The sequence below is a fragment of the Rutidosis leptorrhynchoides genome, chromosome 11, assembly GCF_046630445.1.
Source record: "Rutidosis leptorrhynchoides isolate AG116_Rl617_1_P2 chromosome 11, CSIRO_AGI_Rlap_v1, whole genome shotgun sequence".
NCBI lineage: Eukaryota > Viridiplantae > Streptophyta > Magnoliopsida > Asterales > Asteraceae > Rutidosis > Rutidosis leptorrhynchoides.
In genome coordinates this window covers 370,251,057-370,274,599 of record NC_092343.1, presented here as the reverse complement: position 1 = coordinate 370,274,599, position 23,543 = coordinate 370,251,057, and positions in this window count along the sequence as shown.

Genomic DNA, 23,543 nt, shown 5'->3' with positions numbered 1-23,543 from the left:
TAACGATGTAAAGATTGATATTGCGTATGATGCTTCATGTAATGTGGTTTTAAATGATGCTTTATTGTCTAAACTGCATGATGCTTTACGTGATTATTTCATCATTGATCCAAAGTTTGTTGTTAATCCAAAGTTTATTGTTGATACTAACCGAAAAGGACCCAAAAAACTTTGGGTACCTAAACTCTAGGAAATTCACATTTACAGGGTTTCGACATCTGTGTTTGGTATATCGATTCCGGTTGTTCTCGACACATGACGGGCGATAAATCCTTGCTTGTCAACTTCATTGACAAATTCCTAGGAACGGTTACATTCGGAAATGATGAGATTGCAACAATAACGGGTTACGGAGATTTTGTGCAAAATGGCATAACAATCAAACGGGTTTCATATGTTGAGGGTTTGGGGTGCAGTTTATTTAGTGTGAGCCAATTCTATGATGGAGATCTCAAAGTTTTGTTTGAACGTCGAAAATGCTCGGTGCAATCCACCGAAGGGAATGATCTTCTTGTTGGTAAACGTTGTGCTTCATTATATACTATTGACCTCAATGATGCACCATCACATGCAACCATGTGTTTGGCCACTCGTTCTACCAAAGAAAATTCATGGTTATGACATCATCAGATGTCACACCTGAATTACAAGGGTATCAATCGACTAGTCTCTAAAGATTTAGTTGATGGTATTCCAACGTTTCAATATGATAAGCATCATGTGTGTCCATCATGTGTGATGGGTAAGCTGAAACGGACTAATCATCCGCTTAAGCAAAACCCCAGTACTTCATCGTCTTTGCAATTATTGCATATGGACTTATGTGGACCCATTCGTATTTCTAGCCTCAGTGGCAAGAAACATGTGCTTGTCATTGTTGATGACTATACCCGGTTTACATGGATTTTTCTTTTGCGAACTAAGTCAGAAACCCCAGCCATTATCATTGAATTCATTAAAAAGATTCAACGCTCTTTTAACAAACATGTTAAGAGCATCAGAACTGATAATGGGACGAAATTTAAGAATGACCCGCTTGATAGTTATTTGAAAGACAAAGGCATTGAACATCAGTTCTCTGCTGCTCGGACCCCCCAACAAAATGGAGTAGTCGAACGACATAATCGTACGTTGTGCGAAGCAGCACGAACGATGCTTGCCTACTCCAAATTACTTCCAAAAATGTGGGGGGAGGTCATTTCAACTGCATGCTATACCCAAAATCGTTGTATTGTAAACAAACGTTTTGATAAAACTCCATATGAGTTATTATATGGTAGACGCTCGAATGTCAAATATTTCCGTATTTTTGGTTGTATATGCTATGTGCTTAATGATTTTGACAGCCTCGGAAAGTTTGATCCTCATGGCGATCAGGCCATATTTCTTGGTTATTCCTCGAACAAAGTTGCTTATCGTGTTTATCATAAGCGGACAAAGATGATTAAAGAGAGCATTAACGTCAAGTTCGATGAATTTTCGGGAATGGCTTTTGAACAACTCAGTTCAAAACCCGATCCTAACTTGGCTATTACTTCTTCCGCGCAAAACTCAATTTTCTCGAAGAAGGGTGTTCCTACGGTTACATCAGAGGAACTGGATTTCTTGTTTGATAGTCTTTATACTCCTCAACAGGATTCAAATGTTCAAGCCGTACCGGTTACACCATCACAGTCAACTACTGTGGAGACTCTTCAAAGTCTTTTTGATGAAGATTCAACACCAACTGATTCACCTGTTGCTTCTTAATCCTCCCTCCAACCTCCTGTTATTGATAATCTTGAACCAATTCAAGATTCATCAGTTGATACAACTCCAACTGTTTCTCCAGAAACTCTATTGAATCCATTAGTTAATGTTACATCAGATCCAGCGGATCAAGGCTCAATGTCAACAACGGATGATGTTTCAATGGATACCACTGATGTACAACCTCTTCCACACACCCGATGGACTAAAAGTCATCCAATAGATCTTATTATTGGTGACGCATCTGCTCCAGTGTCAACTCGAAGGGCTACTCAGAATATGTGTCTATTCACAGCCTTTCTTAGTAAGATTGAACCAACAACGGTTGCTCAAGCTTTACTAGATCCATACTGGGTAGTTGCAATGCAAGACGAGATCAATCAATTTGAACGATTGAAAGTATGGCGATTAGTTCCAAGACCAACGGGTCAACGACCAATAGGGGTAAAGTGGATTTTCAAGAACAAGAAAGATTCTGATGGAATTGTGGTTCGAAACAAGGCACGTCTTGTGGCCAAAGGATATCGACAACAAGAAGGCATTGATTATGATGAAACGTTTGCTCCGGTTGCTAGGATTGAGGCAATTTGTCTTTTCCTTGCATTTGCTTCTCATATGAAGTTCACGGTGTTTCAAATGGATGTCAAAACTGCTTTTCTGAATGGTTATCTTCAAGAGGAAGTCTATGTTGATCAACCAGAGGGCTTTGTCGATCCCATTCATCCAAACCACGTTTACTACTTGGAGAAAGCTTTATACGGTCTGAAGCAAGTACCGCGTGCATGGTACAAGACCTTAAAAAAGTATTTGCTGGACAATGGCTTCTCTCGTGGAACAATTGATACAACGCTATTCATCCGTAAAAACCACGGTCACATTCTCTTGGTTCAAATTTATGTTGATGATATTATTTTTGGTTCCACGTCCCCGGCCTTATGCAAAGAATTTGGTGACCTTATGGCCAGCAAATTCGAAATGAGCATGCTTGACCAGTTAACTTTCTTCTTGGGGTTACAAGTAAAACAATTACCAAATGAGATTTTAATCAGTCAAACAAAGTATATCAATGATATGCTCAAACATTTTAAAATGACTCCTTTAAAACCAATGACAACCCCAATGAGGACTTTACTGGATGCTGATACTAATGGGGAACCCTTTGATATTACGCTTTATCAAAGCATGGTTGGTTCTTTAATGTATCTGACTGCAAGTCGACCAGACATTACACTTGTCGTAACTGTCTGTGCCCGCTTTCGGTCCAACCCTAAGAAATCTCACTCCAAAGCGGTTGTTAGGATTTTTCAATACCTTAAAGGTACACCTGACCTTGGGATCTGGTATCCTCATGGATCTAATTTCAATCTCACTGCTTATACTGATGTGGATCATGGTGGTTGCCATGTTGATAGAAAAAGCACATCTGGATCAATTTAGATGTTGGGGAATAGGCTAGTTGGTTGGTCATCCAAAAAGCAGAACTGTGTGTCTTTATCAACAGCTGAGTCTGAGTACATTGCTGCAGCTCACTGTTGTTCACAAGTTTTGTGGATGTAAACTCAACTCTTGGACTATGGCTTTAAGATTTCTAAGACCCCGATCTATTGTGATTCACAAAGTGCTATTGCAATAACAACCAACCCGGTTCAGCATTCTAAAACTAAACAAATAGATATTCGTTAACATTTCATTAAGGACCATGTAGAGAAAGGGGATGTAGAATTATACTTTGTGCCTATTAAAGTGCAGTTAGCTGACATGTTCACTAAACCTTTAGATGAACTTAGGCTAAAATTCTTGATCAAAGAGATTGGCATGGTAGAGTATAGTGCTTGATATTCCTTAAATCTGTTGGGACTTATTTTTGGGATCTTGTGTTTAGGGGGAGTAGATACTTTCTAGGGAGAGCAACTAAGTTTCAGTGCTTTAGATAATTTTTCTTTAAGGGACTGCCTTTAGATTAATGATAACTTCCTAGGTGCATTTGTTCAATGGTTACGCAAGGGGGGGGGGGGGGGGGGTAACTCATTGATATCCTATTTCAAGGGGGAGTTGATTCATTTTCTTGGGAACATAATCAAAATGTTGATTTACTTTCTTGTATATCACATTTTGAGGGGGAGAAAAAGGGAGAAAATGAGAAAATTATTCAAAAATATTGTTTTTCAAAAGTGAATTCAAAATTTCTTTGTTTTTATCTGAAATAATTCACTATGGCTTGTATACATCTCAGTATGCAACCCGTGTCAACAATTGGTATCACTGGAGATTTGTACTTTGTATAAAATTCAAAGTTCTTTTAAGTACAAATCTTATTTTGAAAAATTCATAAAAATTGGAAAAGATAAAATCCAAAAATATTTAAATTTTACTGAATAAATGCTATTTTTAGCATTTTACCGAGTCTGACAACCAACTGTACAGATTCGGTAAGTTTAAAGTTTTCAAAAAAAAATTATCTCAGAATTGTTTTTCATGAAAAGATTGAAATGGATTTCAAGAGGAAAAATCAATTTGTCAAGATTTGGAGTTAAATTGTTTATGTTTTGAAAAATTGGACTGAATTCGGTATATTAGGCCCATTCTGTAAACTTCCATTCGGTATTTTACCTTCGGTATCTACAAAAGGAGAGTCAAAGTCAAACATTACTCTTAGTGTTATTAATTACCTACCGAGTCTGTTGATTATACCGAATCTGCCTAATCCTACCGAGTCCGTCATTCTGTTTCTTCAAATTCTTGGTAATTGTTCATTTTAATCAATGTTTAAGATATATTATTGTAGATCTGAGATAATTATGTTTTTATCAACCAGAAAAGTTCAAAATAACTGGATTATGATCTTTAATTTTTAAAATCTTGTTGATTATACCGAGTCTGAGTCGATTTCAATTAATCTTTGATTAAACTCAATTGATTTGGAAAATCAACATGAAATCTTGTCTAATCTGAGTTAAATTGACTGATCTATCATTTGACCGAGCCTGATTACATGTTTAATTGCTTATTTGATGGATTCTGTATCTACCGAATGTGTTCTTATCTGATACCGAATTTGTTCATACAATTAACATGTTAATATGCTTGTAATTGAAGGGTTGTTTGATCATGATTGTGAAATTACATGATATGTGATAGAATATGCATGTTTGAGTGACTTTATGTTAATTGTTGAAGATACCGAGTCTGAAATTTGGTACCTTGAAATTTTCTGATTTTTATCTTCAAACACTTAACATGTTTATTCTATATTTTTCTGATATGAAAACTCAAGCTTATTTGGTTACAGAATCTAAAGTTTTCATAACTACCGAATCTGCTTGAATTGTGCTGAAATTGACTAAGTGTTGTTTTAATTCCTTGTGTTATATAATTGACTTTGCAAGATGATTTTGTACTAAGATGAATATCATATGGATGTCATGGTTGTCAATTATTTGTTCATATTTGAGAATAAAAGACTTTTATATTTGAAAAACCATAAAAATCTTAAAATTTAAAAATATAAAAAGGATTTCAAAGGCAAATAAGAATAGAGATATATGCTTTTTGTTAAATATCTTGTGGTCTTCTATTTCTTATTTATACAGCTAAATGGCGAATAATCACTTTATCAACTCTGAAACCAATATTCCCTGCAAATATTGGACTGCAATTCTAGAGAGGCATACTTTATGGCCTGCTCTGAGCTCCACAGTTAGTGTGCCAGAAATAGACTTGGATATTCTTAACAGATCAATCAGATTTGTGGAGGCCACACAACCAAATGCTACTAATCCACAGGGCGAACCAGCCAGATTTGAATTTAGGCTGAGAGGAGTACAAGGATTCAGGAGTATCACAAAAGCAGACTTCAGGAGGATATTCAGACTTCCTCTTATACAGAATGCTCCTGCTTTTCCTGCTACTCAGCAAATGATGACTTCTGTCTTTGATCTTGGTTATGTTGGAGCTACCAATGTTATACCAGCTAAGTTTCAGAAGAAATATCTGCACTCAAGGTGGTATGTGATCTTCTCAATCATCAACAGATGCTTGTTGATGACAAGAAGTGTATCTGATAGCTTAACTGTGCCGATGCTCAAACTTTTCTACTCATTCACAAGAGTAGAGAATCCTGATTATGCAGAACTTATATGGGATTTGGTTCAGGCACAGGTTGAAAAGCCAAGGGGTTCATACATCCCTTGTGAAAGGTTTTTCTGTATCTTTATCCATGATGCTATCAATGCTTGCAGAAATGCAAATATCTTTCTACCAGGTACACATGGATTACAGATGAAAAGGTTTGGAGAGCTGAAGATGAACACCCCTATGGTGACTGATAATCAATTCACTGCGCCAATTCCAAATTGGCTAGTGAGGCTAGCTGAACCCCAAGACGCTCGTATGCGTTCTTATTTTCAGGCTGTAGGAATACCTCTTCCGAACCCGGTACAACAAGAACAAGTTGAACCTGCCGTGGTTCCAGCCCCAGAGGTTGTAGAGGAACCTGTAGTTCAACCCCCCGGGCCAGCTAATCCTCCACTTAGAGTGAACCTCAAACGATCTAGGGTAGCACACCAATCTCAACCCGTGAGGATCAGGGAACCTAGTCCAACTAGGATTGAACCAACCCTTTCCACAACACCCGAAGTAAGCAGTGACACTTCAGCAACAACATCTGAATCATCTCCTGAACATTCTCCTAAGAGAACTCGATACATGCCTGATGAGATGATTCAGACTCCGCCAACCCAACGAGTAACTAGATCTAGGACTTTGACACCCATCGTCCGCCAAACAGTTACTCCAACCATTGGTGATACGGACCAAGACCTAGAGCCAATTAGGTCACCCTCACCCATCTCCGTATCACATTCAAGAATAACAGTAAGCCCTACGCTAAATGAAGCGCAAGCTTCGGTAGGCAAGAGATCTAAATGCATGGATGGTAAAACGACCACTAAGCCCATCCAATCTAAACAGGACTTAATAATAAATCCTACAAAGCAAGGTGCTTCGACATCTAAGGAAGTAAAGTCTTCCTCTACAGTAAAGTCTGCGTTGACTCAATCAATTGAGGAAACTCAATCATTGAAGTCCAGAAAGGCCGAAGGGGAGCCGAAAAATCTTGAAAAGGCACCGTGCGTATCGGCTGGAAATCCTCCTGTACTTCAACGTACAACAGGGTCTCGAGGTCCGGCTTATCTTGATGAGGAAGATCTGCCGCGTCCCATGGAAACGAGTCAACATGACAATCCTTCGGGATATTTATTAGACTTCCAGCAGACTGTTCCCTTGGTTCATGAAAGTGATCCATTGGTTCAAACCACTTCTCTTCTGAATTCTGAATCTCAGGGTCTGGAGGAAGAGTCTTTAACTGAAAGAGATGTGCCACCTCATGGTATATCAATGATTTCAGGAGTCGGGGATAGCAATATCTCTGCGAGAACTAAACAGACGGGTAGTTCTACTACTCTGTCAGAGTCCCATGAGACCAAAGTCATGGAGGCGGATGCTTCGAAAGAAACTTCGCCGGTGACAACTCCGGTTGTTACCCAACCTCCATCAAAAGGGGATATCACGAATCTGACTAGTAGTATGTACAACCCTACATATAAGAATAATATAGCACAATCATCCTTACCTGCCCTCACGGAAACTCAAACACTTCCACCGACATTGCCTTCTACAGTTGTTGCTGATGCTGCTTTTGTTCATGGTTACACTGTTGTTTCACCAACTGGGTCACCTTCTGGAAGTTCAAATAGATATGGATTATAGTATCTCTCTGACAATGAGGTGGAGGAGCTCTATCTTGATGAGTTTGCTAAACGAACTAATCTTGATGAAGTTCGTGAAACTATGATGATTTATCTTGAGCAAGCAAGGATAGTGTATCCTTTATCTCCATGCAAGTCACCTGGACCAATTCACATGCCTGATCATGATGATTTCGATCCCGACAATCTTCATGAGGGGGAGAATAGACAAGGTGGTTATCGGTCCAGTGTTTTTCAAAGATCAACTTATGAAGCTGGTACATCTAGTCAACAGAAGGATAAAGATGTTGTTGATATATCTGATTCCAGTGATGAAATTGAAGAAATTCAGTGTGAAAGTTTTCTAGATGAATCGAAAAGTCAGAGAGAGGGTGACTCAGGAATGTTAATGATTATGGATTCAGCTGATCTATCAGAGAAAAAGTTAACTCAAGAGGACAATCAAAACTTTGACAACATTGAAGATATTTTGAAGGGGTCATCGAGTGTCGCCAATGAATTCAATGATCATCAATTTGTTAATTTGACATCTCCAACTGACGAATTTGGAATACACTTCGAAAAGGAGATTTTCTCTAATGGCAAAGAAGATACCACGACTCCTCCCGATTTGAATGTTCCTTTTCAAATTGCAGAGATTGTTCTTGAACGTGATGCAAATTACCAACTGAGTGAGGATGAAGAGAAAAATATTCTTCGTTCACCATTCATTGAACAACAAGCATATAGAATTTATGGTGATTCTGATCTCGTCCTTTCTGCATCAATGAGTGTTCTGGGTGCATGGAAATATCATAAGAAACCAGAATTTCTCAAAGCTTATCTGAGTGTTCGTGACAAATTCAAATTGAAGAATGAAGAGAAACTTCAAATTCAGCGGAGTTCAGAGATTAAAAGCATAAATAAGATTTTGATGATTAATAAGGATGGAGTGAAGATGCCATTGTTTCAAGTTACAAGAATGGATGATGAGGATTATCAATTCTCAGAAGGGGATTTTGATAAACTGAAGATGGATGACATTATTTTCATTTACAACTATCTGATTAACTTGAATGAATCTGCAACAATTTATCATGCTACTGCAATGAAGGCAGTCTACAGGTTTATTCTTGATTCGATGAGATGGATGTCAGTTCATGATTTTCAGTTGGAATTGGAATCTGGACACAAAAAGCTCGGAATCAAACCACCAAATCAAGTGATTGAAGAGCTAAGATACATGTCCTTACTTGAAGTGAGCGACTGCCCATATGGGTTTGTATTTGTCAATTCTCACTATACAAAGATCTTCATCAGAGTCTCAGATTTCAGAAGATACTCAGACAGAACGTTGATGTATGCTTTCAAGTACATGAGATGGAGATTGATCAATAACTGCTATTCAACTGAAGATATTGAGATTGTCAAATACATTCTCATAAGACTAAAAAGTCATCTCAAAACAAGAGTGAATATACGAAGATATGAGAATCTCAAGGGATTCAAATCTAAAGTTCACTTCAGAGGAACAAAGTTCCTTTAGATGTTTCAAAATAGGATTATGTTGTAAAGTTCACATTTAACACTAAGGGGGAGATTGTTAGGACCCCGAAGTTGTATAGTGTTAATGTGAAAATAAGCTTAAATGAAGGTTCCTTAGAAGAGGGCTATATAAGGAACCTAAGTAGTCCTAATTAGATAGCCATTGCATTGTAACCAAGTTCTAGAAGCTGTGGAATGTAATTGTACCGATTCTCTCTAATACCGAGTCTCATGCTTACATACCGAATCTCTCTTTATCTTATCATTTCTCTCAATCTCAACATGATCTGACCTATCAGTTTGTAATGGTGATTCTCGAAAATTTCGGAACTATGTACCCTCTGACTGTTCCCAACGATTTACAAACAATTAATTGTAAAATAGGTAAATTGTGAATAATATATATATATATATATACATACATATAGAAATTTATAATAATTCATTTAAATAGTTATGTGGTAATATTATTTTATTATATAACAAAAATTATTATTTAGTATTAACATTATTGTTATTGCTCTATTTTTATCATTATCATTATTAATAAAATTATTATTATTTTTTTTAATTATTGCTATTAATATTAAGAGATAACTTCTTATTATTATTAATATTATTATTAGTATTATTATTATTATTATTATTAGTATTTGTTATTATTAATAATATTATCAATATTATTATTAATATAATTATTATTAATTATTAATATTAATTAAATATAAATTAAGAAATCAAAAGTTTGTACGAATTTGTTATCTTTCATTTTCAACTTTTTATACTTTATTTCTTTGCTTCTTGTTCTTGTCTGTGAGGAAGTTAACGAGTGAGTGTTAGGTTAGAATGATATACACGTAAATGCATATGAATTAGAACCCCTCTCACACATTCATTAACTTTTACTGTTTTCCTTTTGAATTCATGATATTTCCTTTTGGCTACTAGTAAACTTTATGTTATATATCACTTTCTATCTATATCTCAACCTTTCTAATCACTCTTTCTTTATCTAATGTATATACATAATACTCGATACATATGATATAATCACACACCATTTTGAACCCAACACTCTTTCTCTACTTTCTTTCTATATAAACATATTCATATATGTATATATATATATACATACACAATATCATGTAAGCGATCATTTTTAATTTCTCTACAACAATCAAACTCACGAATTCTTTTCTACTTTCTTTTGTTAATCGACACCACTTCCAACCACCATTGTTGACACCATCTCAGGCCACCCCATAGTCACCTCATGAGCCATCACCATCAACCTAGTAATTTTTCTTTTTTTCTTTTTTTCTTTTTCCTTTCTTTTAGTTTTCTGTTTTTCTTTTGAATCACAAACACTACCACCTTGAACCACCTACGACAACCACCATCACTCGCGATTGTTTATATGTTTCAAATTACCATCTTCAAACTCACACCATCGTATATCATCTGCATCATGCTCGAATCAATCGAATACCACTTATTTTAATTAGGTTACTACTTGCTCAAAACCCGTTCAAGAACACCAACACCTTTGATATTTTTTTTTTACTAATCACCAATGTTTTCGTTAGCTGAGACTACCAACAACACAAAACAAATCTTTCTCCACCTTTTTCTACATTGGAACAATCACCTGCCTATATTTTTCTTATTCGTAAAATCACATCAAACCTCCTGCTGTCTTCGTTTGTCTACCTATTTCAAACTACCATAAACCACCACCACTTGACTAAGAAAACTACTGCAAACCAAATTGTAATTCACGTCTATTATTGCTGTTTTGGTTTATTCGAAACTGTTCCACAATTCTCTTTTTACTGTAACTCCAAACCACTAATTTTGGAGTCTAATGAAGGTTGTAGTTCATGAAGTCAATTAAACAAATGAAGATGCTATTTTTTTTATTCGATAACGATAAGGAACGTGGGATACGGTGACCCCATACCTAGATAATGTCGTGAGTTTTTAATTACCAAAAGGGATTCCACTTGATTTAACGAAATTATAATAATGTTGATACAGGTAAGTAGATGTCGACAGGTTAGACTTCTGTTACCAATCCTAAACACCACTTGGGCCGTATTATATGCTATGTTGGATTTTAGTTGGGCTGAGTAATTCATGGGCTGTGATTTGTGTTACCGGACTGCCATTCCTTTTTCTTCTTAGTCTGGCTTCATGAGAAAACCAAACAGCCCACATATTTTTTTCTTGGGTTTGCTTAATGATTTTATAATTGGGCCGATACCCTAAGCCTGCTAGACGTGATCCAGTTTCTCTTGTTACTTCTGTTTGAATGAACAACTACAATAGGAGATTTGATAATGAATCGTTAATGAATTATGATGATGACTCGATGATAAGTAAACAACGTATAATGATATTGATGATATCACGATCATGATGATAAGGTTAGACGAATATAAGAAACGTGAATTTAGATGATTGTGATGTTAACTAGTTAATAATAATGATGATTAAGATGTTAGATGATGTTAATCATGTCGTGATACATGATGGTTATTATGATGATGATATGTGAACGGGATGAGGATGATGAGAAAACAACAAGTATATACGAGTTAAAATAATTTAACGCAAGGATCATACCAAAAACGAACCAACGGTTAAAGTGGTTTAGTAATGGTTTAGGATAACAAGAGGTTGCGAGTTCGAGCCCGGGCAGTGGCGTTTTGTTTTAAAAAGCTTGTCATCAAAGGTTGTACTTTATTATTTTTACTATTATTATTATTATTATTATTATTATTATTATTATTATTATTATTATTATTATTATTATTATTATTATTATTATAAATATTAGTTATCATTTATTATTATTGTCATGATTATAATTACAATAATAATAATAATAATAATAATAATAATAATAATAATTATTATTATTATTATTATTATTATTATTATTATTATTATTATTATTATTATTATTATTATTATTACTACTACTAATATTATTATCATTACTAGTAATATCATTAAGTAGCGTTATTATTATTATCATTATTATCATTAGAGTTAGGATTATCATTATTTTATCATTATTATTATTATTATCATTATCATTATTTTAGTAATATTATAATAAACAAATGGTATTTATATAAAAATATATTTTTACATATATCTTAACTATACTAATATTACATATTGATTTAACTAAAATTTTATTATTATAGAATATTAATTAAGTTATAAATAATAGATAAATACATATATATATATATATATATATATATATATATATATATATATATATATATAATTATCTAAAATATATAAAATAGTTATAATTAAACTATTTATTAATATAACATACAAAGTATAAAGTATATTAATATTAATATATAAAACTTCTTTAAATAATATTATACGTATTAATATATATATATATAAATGATATAGGTTGGTGAATCCGAGGCCAACCTTGCACTTGTTCAATGATGTTATATGTATTTTTACTACAAAATACAATATACGAGTTTTATTTGCCTTTTTACCCTTTATATTTTTGGGCTGAGGATACATACGCAATTTTTATAAATGTTTTACGAAATAGACACAAGTAATTGAAACTACATTATATGGGTGAATGATCGAAGCCGAATATGCCCCTTTTGCTTGGTAACCTAAGAATTAGTAAACCGATCTACTAATTGACGCAAATCCTAAAGATAGATCTATTGGGCCTAACGAACCCCATCCAAAGTACCGGATGCTTTAGTACTTCGAATTCATTTTTATCATGTCCGAAGGATTTCCCGGAATGATAGGGGATATTCTTATATGCATCTTGTTAATGTCGGTTACCAGGTGTTCACCATATGAATGATTTTTGTCTCTATGCATGTGACGTATATTTATGAGAACTGGAAATGAAATTCTTGTGGTCTATTAAAATAATGAAATTGAATGATTATGATAAACTAATGAACTCACCAACCTTTTGGTTGACACTTTGAAGCATGTTTATTCTCAGGTGTTAAAGAAATCTACCGCTGTGCATTTGCTCATTTTAGAGATATTACTTGGAGTCATTCATGGCATATTTTGAAAGACGTTGCATTCGAGTCGTTGAAATTCATCAAGATTATTATTAAGTCAATTATAGTTGGATGTATTATGAAATGGTATGCATGCCGTCAAATTTTGATGTAAAGAAAGTTTGTCTTTTAGAAACGAATGCAATGTTTATAAAATGTATCAAATAGAGGTCAAATACCTCGCGATGTAATCAACTATTGTGAATCATTTATAATGTATATGAACGGGTCCTTTTAGTTGGTATCAGAGGAGTGGTCTTAGCAAACCAGGTCTGCATTAGTGTGTCTAACTGATAAGTCGTTAGTATGCATTAGTGAGTCTGGACTTCGACCGTGTCTGCATGTCAAAAGTTTTGCTTATCATTTTTTGTCAGAAATCATCTGCTTATCATCCTTAAGAAAATTATCTGCTTATCATTATTAGTCTAGACACGTCTTGCTACATTAATTGCATGAGTAGTGTATAGACAAAATTCATATCTTAGCATATCTGCTAAATCATATCTTATCGTATCTGTTACTTTAAACTTTGCCTGACATATCCCGCTAATTCCTCCGTAATCTACGAAATCTTTTGTTCTATATCTATAGATATTCTATGTAATTAGAATACCATCCGATAACCGAAAATCATTTCATATCAAAAAATCCTTATTCAATCGTACGAAATGGAATTCATCATTAATTCAAGTTCCTCGGATTCTGAAATGGAATCCCACTCCAGCTCCGAAAGCAGTGTGACTGGAATGGATCAACCAATTAGCCATCATCTATTCTGGATGAATTGGGGATGGGTTCGTAGCCTCCTTAATCATTTGAGACAAGAAGAAGGTGATCCCTTCATCCACCACATTACCCTCTTGGCGAAGAACCTGAAGCACTTACCGGCGAACCTGTTCGAGACACCATTTTCTCTCTCATTTCCAGAGTATCTCATCACAATTACATACTACATCAAAATTTAGATTTTATTTATCCTCTCGTCCGAACCGACAATCACCCCGGTGTAATAGAAGAAGTCAACGAGCTTTGCGCTCGGGTATTGGCTTTAGAGAATATGGTACAAAGGTTACAAACACCAGCAGCAGCACCAACAGCATAACCAGTACCACCATCATCAACGCCAACAGTACCATTACCACCTCCAACCACAACTGCGTCTTAAACCTCAACTTCACAATCTGTCCCACGAGCATCAATGTCATACGCTCTGTAGATACCAAGAGATACCACCAACAACAAACAATGAAGTGTTGATTCATAACTTCATTGGAGAAACATTTTGCAACGATTATATAATCTCTAAAGTCTTAGAGATTATCTATTCTAACCCTAACCAAAAATCAGATGACTGAACCAAAATGATAGAAGGAAGAGTAGAAACCCTGACAAGAATGATACGTGATTCACAAGCTAGACTTGTTTTACCAACATCATCAACAGTACCGTAGCATCACCAGCACCATCAGTATCGTCAGCTCATCAGCCCTAGCAGCACCTATAACATCACAAGCTCCGATAGTTCAAGAATCACCATGGACATTATTACAAATCAACAACAAGTATGTCATATCAACAAGATATGAAGTATTAACTCATTTCCACAGAAGGATTTATATGTATATCTTATATATATAAATTTCCAAACCATAATAAATCTTTCTGTACTAAGCTATTATGTGTGAATCTTAACTACGCGGTTAATTCATATTACAAATATGCAATAATGTACGTCCTTCGCCCGCAACTTAACCATCGTTAATTACAATATCTGTCTCAATTCAACAAATTTCAATTCATAATAAATCAAGTATATATTTGATTTTACACTTTCATCATCGATGTACCCAAAAATTTTCAGATAATATCATTCGTACTTTGCAAAGTTCACAAGAATTTAACGAAAACCAACATCACGCCTCAACAAATAACGAAGTATTGATTCATAATTATTGAAGAAATACTTATGTAATCTCTAAAGCCTTCAAGGGATTATTCAATTCTAGTTCCAACCGTAAATCAAATGAGTTTAATTTAGTATTAACTCATTAAATTAAATTTACATCTGAAGAGAATATATACATGTATATTTTTATAAAGACTGTAATAAAATTCTTTTGTACAAAATATTAATTGTGAATTTTTTTTTAATGGGTAGGTAATACCCGAGAGATATATATATATTCACAATTAATATGTTACATTCTTCGAATCTGATTAAGCAAATTATCAAATATACTTCCTACTTTCACAATAATATACATTCTTTCATAGAAATCAAAACAACCATATTCATTCAAACTCAATTCTGATTTTGAAACCTCAGAATTCAATTCGAGATATAACCGGTACCATCACTTTTAGATTCCTACATCTTTCAAAGCTATATTTTGACTTCAAAATTGTGTTAGAACATCAAATGTATATTAACGATTACAATCTGTGTTCAAACCCTTCTAAAATTTCTGAAGACACTTCAAATAATGAGCAATCGAGATGATGATCCAACTACATGTTACCACAATTATGTACCCGAAAAACTCTTGAAACCAAAGTAAAAGTTTAAACAACGTATCCGCGTCAGATTATTTGGCATTTATTAGCAAAAATAACTTTGCGATTCCTTTTCAAGTAGCCAGTTTTGTCACAGCTCCAGCAAGTCAACTTCAACTTTTCAGTCAGACTAACCTTATTATAACCTTGAGATATACACAATCGTTACCGGGGAAACTTTTACATTCCACCACATTATCAGCAGATGTATCAACAACTTCATTACCCTTTGACTTTAGCCTCTCCAAAAAGTCATTATAGTTATTCATTGAAACCCCATCATTTACTCATTCGCATCTTGTAACAAGAATTGCCATACGAATCATCGGGAATTAGCAATCAGTATTTTGAACTCGCAGCATGTCTACGCCAACAGTTATATGTGTATATATAACATCTATCTTCTGGACTTAATTTGAATGTGAAGTTTCTGAAAAACACTCCGAACTACGAATTGGTTCTCCGAAAATGGAAAAATGCTGATAAAGCAGCAAAAACTATAAACGACTTTAACAGTAAAAGTTTGATGATAATGAATAAGTGTGCTGGTAAAACGCAGAAAAAGAGAAGTCTTGGAACTGGAAACCGGATTGAGCAAAGTATGAAGGAGGCTGTGGACAAATCACAAAGACTGAACCTGAATTCAAAAAATCCAAATGATTCAGTACCTGCTGAAGTCATTAACGAATACCTTGCTCCTGACTCTAAACCCCGGCGGACAATATTCTTCATCATCCTCTGATATTAGAAATTCTAAGATATCATCGTATCTTTCATTATAAATATCCTCCATATTTTTGAAGATATTTTCATAATTATTCTTATCTGAAATCATTTACCTCTTCGCGCTATCTGTATTACATCATAAAAGAAACTATTTTTGTTCCTAAATTCTGAAACATTCGAGTTTAAAATAGGAATACTTTTGAAGTAGTGTTGGGAGTTGAAGCATGAGTTAGTATAATATAATGACACTTGATCAACGTGATTATATTACAGTAAGTCATGCTGAGTTTCTAAATGGAACGTGATGATTCACAGATCATAACATCATCATGTGCCATGTTATACGACTCATGTATTCTACTTAATCTCTAAGAATATCAAGAAAATATTTTCTTGATGATTCGATCTTTTCCGAGGTATTCTGGTAATTTGACAAGTCAAGATCATGCCATTACAATTTCCTTCCTAGAACATTAACAATGTTCATTCCGAAATTCATATCTACGAATTCTGGACCATTACAAGCTGTACTTAATCGCAAGAAGAAGAAATGAAAGGACAAAGCTCTGAAACAGAAATTGGGGTATAAATCGCAGCAAATAAAAGAAAGCATTAATTAGAGATGACAATGATTATGGGAGATAGAAGCAGGGACATTAAAATATAAGAGAAAATATAAAACCCAACAACCACCCAGAAATTATAAACCATATATATCAATACATATAGCAATATAAAGGCACGGGAGAACTAAAAACACTATAAAACTAAGTGTATAATAGAAGTAAATAGATTCTTTCGGAGGTAGTTGAAAAATAAAAATGACCGATATGAAGGTTAGGAATATATCAAGAAGCAGAACTGGATGAAGCATATTGACAAATGCTTTAAAATATGAGTTGAGAGAGAAAGAATAGAAGGTGTGAGTTGTAAGGAAACGAAGGAGGTGAAATTTATAGCAAAACATCCGACAGAGCAATCAAAATGGATGATCGCATTTAAAGCGGATCCTAATTTCCTTAATCAAATCTTATTACGAAGATTTTCCCCAAATCTCTTGAACTTAAAAATCAATTCTATCTACGTCAAAAGATATGACGAATCTATACCTACTCATTTCACTCTTTTGGTGATAGCTTCACTCGTACTCTTCACAAAATCAAAAGGTTCTATCCATATTACTCAATGATGATAAAACCCTAATTTTTAGCCTATATGCGTCATGAAAACATACTTATTGACATCCATGACTATCTCAATCAAATTTTGGGACGAAATTTCTTTAACGGGTAGGTACTGTGACGACCCGGAAATTTCCGACCAAATTTAAACTAAATCTTTACATGATTTCGACACTAGAAGCAAAGTTTGTAATGGTGAGTCTCGAAAATTTTAGAACTATGTACCCTCTGACTGTTCCCAACGATTCAAGAACAATTAATTGTAAAATAGGTAAATTGTAAATAATATATATATATATATATATATATATATATATATATATATATATATATATATATATATATATATATATATATATATATATATGTGTGTGTGTGTGTGTGTATATACATATAGAAATTTATAATAATTCATTTAAATAGTTATGTTGTAATATTATTTTATTATATAAAAAAATTATTATTTAGTATTAACATTATTGTTATTGCTCTATTTTTATCATTATCATTATTAATAAAATTATTATTTTTTTAATTATTGCTATTAATATTAAGAGATAACTTATTATTATTATTAATATTATTATTAGTTCTATTATTATTATTATTATTATTAGTATTTGTTATTATTAATAATATTATCAATATTATTATTAATATAATTATTATTAATTATTAATATTAATTAAATATAAATTAGGAAATCAAAAGTTTGTACGAATTTGTAATCTTTCATTTTCAACTTTTTATACTTTATTTCTTTGCTTCTTGTTCTTGTCTGTGAGGAAATTAACGAGTGAGTGTTAGGTTAGAATGATATACACATAAATGCATATGAATTAGAACCCCTCTCACACATTCATTAACTTTTACTGTTTTCCTTTTGAATACATGATATTTTCTTTTGGCTACTAGTAAACTTTATGTTATATATCACTTTCTATCTATATCTCAACCTATCTAATCACTCTTTCTTTATCTAATGTATATACATAATACTCGATACATATGATATAATCACACACCATTTTGAACCCAACACTCTTTCTCTACTTTCTTTCTATATAAACATATTCATATATGTAGATATATAAACATACACAATATCATGTAAGCGATCATTTTTAATTTCTTTACAACAATCAAACTCACGAATTCTTTTCTACTTTCTTTTGTTAATCGACACCACTTCCAACCACCATTGTTGACACCATCTCAGGCCAACCCATAGTCACCTCATGAGCCATCACCATCAACCTGGTAATTTTTTTTCTTTTTCCTTTATTTTCATTTTCTGTTTTTCTTTTGAATCACAAACACTACCACCTTGAACCACCTACGACAACCACCATCACTCGCGGTTGTTTATATGTTTCAAATTACCATCTTCTAACTCACACCATCGTATACACACATATGATCAAATATCATCTCCATCATGCTCGAATCAATCGAATACCACTTATTTTAATTCGGTTACTACTTGCTCAAAACCCGTTCAAGAACACCAACACCTTTGATATTTTTTTTTTACTAGTCACCAATGTTTTTGTTAGCTGAGACTACCAACAACACAAAACAAATCTTTCTCCACCTTCTTCTTCATTGGAACAATCACCTGCCTATATTTTTCTTATTCGTAAAATCACATCAAACCTCCTGCTGTCTTCGTTTGTCTACCTATTTCAAACTACCATAAACCACCACCACTTGACTAAGAAAACTGTTGCAAACCAAATTGTAATTCGCGTCTATTATTGATATTTTGGTCTATTCGAAACTGTTCCACAATTCTCTTTTTACTGTAACTCCAAACCACTAATTTTGGAGTCTAATGAAGGTTGTAGTTCATGAAGTCAATTAAATAAATGAAGATGCTATTTTTTTTATTCAATAACGATAAGGAACGTGGGATATGGTGACCCCATACCTAGATAATGTTGTGAGTTTTTAATTACCAAAAGGGATTCCACTTGATTTAACGAAATTATAATAATGTTGATAAAGGTAAGTAGATGTCGACAGGTTAGACTTCTGTTACCAATCCTAAACACCACTTGGGCCGTATTATATGCATTGTTGGATTTTAGTTGGGCCGAGTAATTCATGGGCTGTGATTTGTGTTACCGGACTGCCATTCCTTTTTCTTCTCAGTTGGGCTTCATGAGAAAACCAAACGGCCCACATATTTTCTTTCTTGGGTTTGCTTAATGATTTTATAATTGGGCCGATACCCTAAGCCTGCTAGACGTGATCCAGTTTCTCTTGTTACTTCTGTTTGAATGAACAACTACCATAGGAGATTTGATAATGAATCGTTAATGAATTATGATGATGACTCGATGATAAGTAAACAACGTATAATGATATTGATGATATCACGATCATGATGATAAGGTTAGACGAATATAAGAAACGTGAATTTAGATGATTGTGATGTTAACTAGTTAATAATAATGACAATTAAGATGTTAGATGATGTTAATGATGTCGTGATACATGATGGTTATTATGATGATGATATGTGAACGGGATGAGGATGATGAGAAAACAACAAGTATATACGAGTTAAAATAATTTAACGCAAGGATCATACCAAAAATGTGTAGTGACCCGAACTTTTCCATGATTATATATATATTAATTGAGATTGATATTTACATGATTAAATGTTTCCAACATGTTAAGCAATCAAACTTGTTAAGACTTGATTAATTGAAATATGTTTCATATAGACAATTGACCACCCAAGTTGACCGGCGATTCACGAACGTTAAAACTTGTAAAAACGACATGACGATATATATATGGATATACATATGGTTAACATGAGATTATGATAAGTAAGTATCTCCATAAGTATATTAACAATGAGTTATATACATATAAACAAGACTACTAACTTAAGGATTTCAAAACGAGACATATATGTAACGATTATCGTTGTAACGACATTTAAATGTATATATATCATATTAAGATATATTAATATATCATAATATCATGATAATATAATAATTTAACATCTCATTAGATATAATAAATAATTGGTTAACAACATTAATTGAGATCGCTAACTTAAAGGTTTCAAAACAACACTTACATGTAACGACTAACGATGACTTAACGACTCAGTTAAAATGTATATACATGTAGTGTATTTAGATGTATTAAAATACTTTTGGAAGACTTCAAGACATATATCAAAACACTCATACTTAACGAAAATGGTTACAGTTACTTTTCCACTCTTTTCTTTCATCAAGAATTCTAGTCGTATTCTTACCCGTATTATACACAGCTTCAAAACGTACTTACTATGAGTATATACCAATAGGAACTAGCATGGGATTTCACACTTGATTATGTCATGTATGACTAATCAATTTTAACTTCTACCATGAGCTAGTCAACTAACTAGAACTCCTTTTAACCCCACTCACCACTCACCAATTACCACTCATCATTCACTCCATTTCACTTCCAATTCTCTTTCTAATTCTCTCTCAACACACACACACACACACTATTATGAACGTATTTTTCCAGTAGTTAATCATCATCTTCATCAAAAATCACTTCAAGAATCAAGCTATAATCATCATAGGAAGAACACTTCAAGAACACTTCAAAAATCCCTTCAAGTTTACTAATTTACTTCCAAGCTTTCTAATCCATTCCAAGTAATCATCTAAGATCAAGAAACCGTTGTTATATACAGTAGGTTATCTTTCTTATTCAAGATAATATTCATATTCAAACTTTGATTCAATTTCTATAACTATAAACTATCTTAATTCGAGTAAAAATCTTACTTGAACTTGTTTTTGTGTCATGATCCTACTTCAAGAACTTTCAAGCCATCCAAGATCCTTTGAAGCTAGATCATTTCTTGTCACTTCCAGTAGGTTTACCTACTAAACTTGAGGTAGTAATGATGTTCATAACATCATTCGATTCACATATATAAAACTATCTTATTCGAAGGTTTAAACTCGTAATCACTAGAACATAGTTTAGTTAATTCTAAACTTGTTCGCAAACAAAAGTTAATCCTTCTAACTTGACTTTTAAAATTAACTACACACATGTTCTATATCTATATGATATGCTAACTTAATGATTTAAAACCTGGAAACACGAAAAACACCGTAAAGCCGAATTTACGCCGTCGTAGTAACACCGCGGGCTGTTTTGGGTTAGTTAATTAAAAACTATGATAAACTTTGATTTAAAAGTTGTTATTCTGAGAAAATGATTTTTATTATGAACATGAAACTATATCCAAAAATTATGGTTAAACTCAAAGTGGAAGTATGTTTTCTAAAATGGTCATCTAGACGTCGTTCTTTCGACTGAAATGACTACCTTTACAAAAATGACTTGTAACTTATTTTTCTGACTATAAACCTATACTTTTCTGTTTAGATTCATAAAATATAGTTCAATATGAAACCATAGCAATTTGATTCACTCAAAACGGATTTAAAATGAAGAAGTTATGGGTAAAACAAGATTGGATAATTTTTCTCATTTTAGCTACGTGAAAATTGGTAACAAATCTATTCCAACCATAACTTAATCAACTTGTATTGTATATTATGTAATCTTGAGATACCATAGACACGTATACAATGTTTTGACCTATCATGTCGACACATCTATATATATTTCGGAACAACCATAGACACTCTATATGTGAATGTTGGAGTTAGCTATACAGGGTTGAGGTTGATTCCAAAATATATATAGTTTGAGTTGTGATCAATACTGAGATACGTATACACTGGGTCGTGGATTGATTCAAGATAATATTTATCGATTTATTTATGTACATCTAACTGTGGACAACTAGTTGTAGGTTACTAACGAGGACAGCTGACTTAATAAACTTAAAACATCAAAATATATTAAAAGTGTTGTAAATATATTTTAAACATACTTTGATATATATGTATATATTGTTATAGGTTCGTGAATTAACCAGTGGCCAAGTCTTACTTCCCGATGAAGTAAAAATCTGTGAAAGTGAGTTATAGTCCCACTTTTAAAATCTAATATTTTTGGGATGAGAATACATGTAGGTTTATATATGATTTACAAAATAGACACAAGTACGTGAAACTACATTCTATGGTTGAATTATTGAAATCGAATATGCCACTTTTTATTAAGTCTGGTAATCTAAGAATTAGGGAACAGACACCCTAATTGATGCGAATCCTAAAGATAGATCTATTGGGCCTAACAAACCCCATCCAAAGTACCGAATGCTTTAGTACTTCGAAATTTATATCATATCCGAAGGGTGTCCCGGAATGATGGGGATATTCTTATATATATGCATCTTGTTAATGTCGGTTACCAGGTGTTCACCATATGAATGATTTTTATCTCTATGTATGGGATGTGTATTGAAATATGAAATCTTGAGGTCTATTGTTACGATTTGATATATATAGGTTAAACCTATAACTCACCAACATTTTTGTTGACGTTTAAAGCATGTTTATTCTCAGGTGAATACTAAGAGCTTCCGTTGTTGCATACTAAAATAAGGTCAAGATTTGGAGTCCATGATTGTATGATATTGTGTAAAAACTGCATTCAAGAAACTGATTTCGATGTAACATATTTTTATTGTAAACCATTATGTAATGGTCGTGTGTAAACAGGATATTTTAGATTATCATTATTTGATAATCTACGTAAAGCTTTTTAAACCTTTATTTATGAAATAAAGGTTATGGTTTGTTTTAAAAATGAATGCAGTCTTTGAAAAACGTCTCATATAGAGGTCAAAACCTCGCAACGAAATCAATTAATATGGAACGTTTTTAATCAATAAGAACGGGACATTTCAGTTGGTATCCGAGCGTTGGTCTTAGAGAACCAGAAAATTTGCATTAGTGTGTCTTATCGAGTTTGTTAGGATGCATTAGTGAACCTGGACTTCGACCGTATTT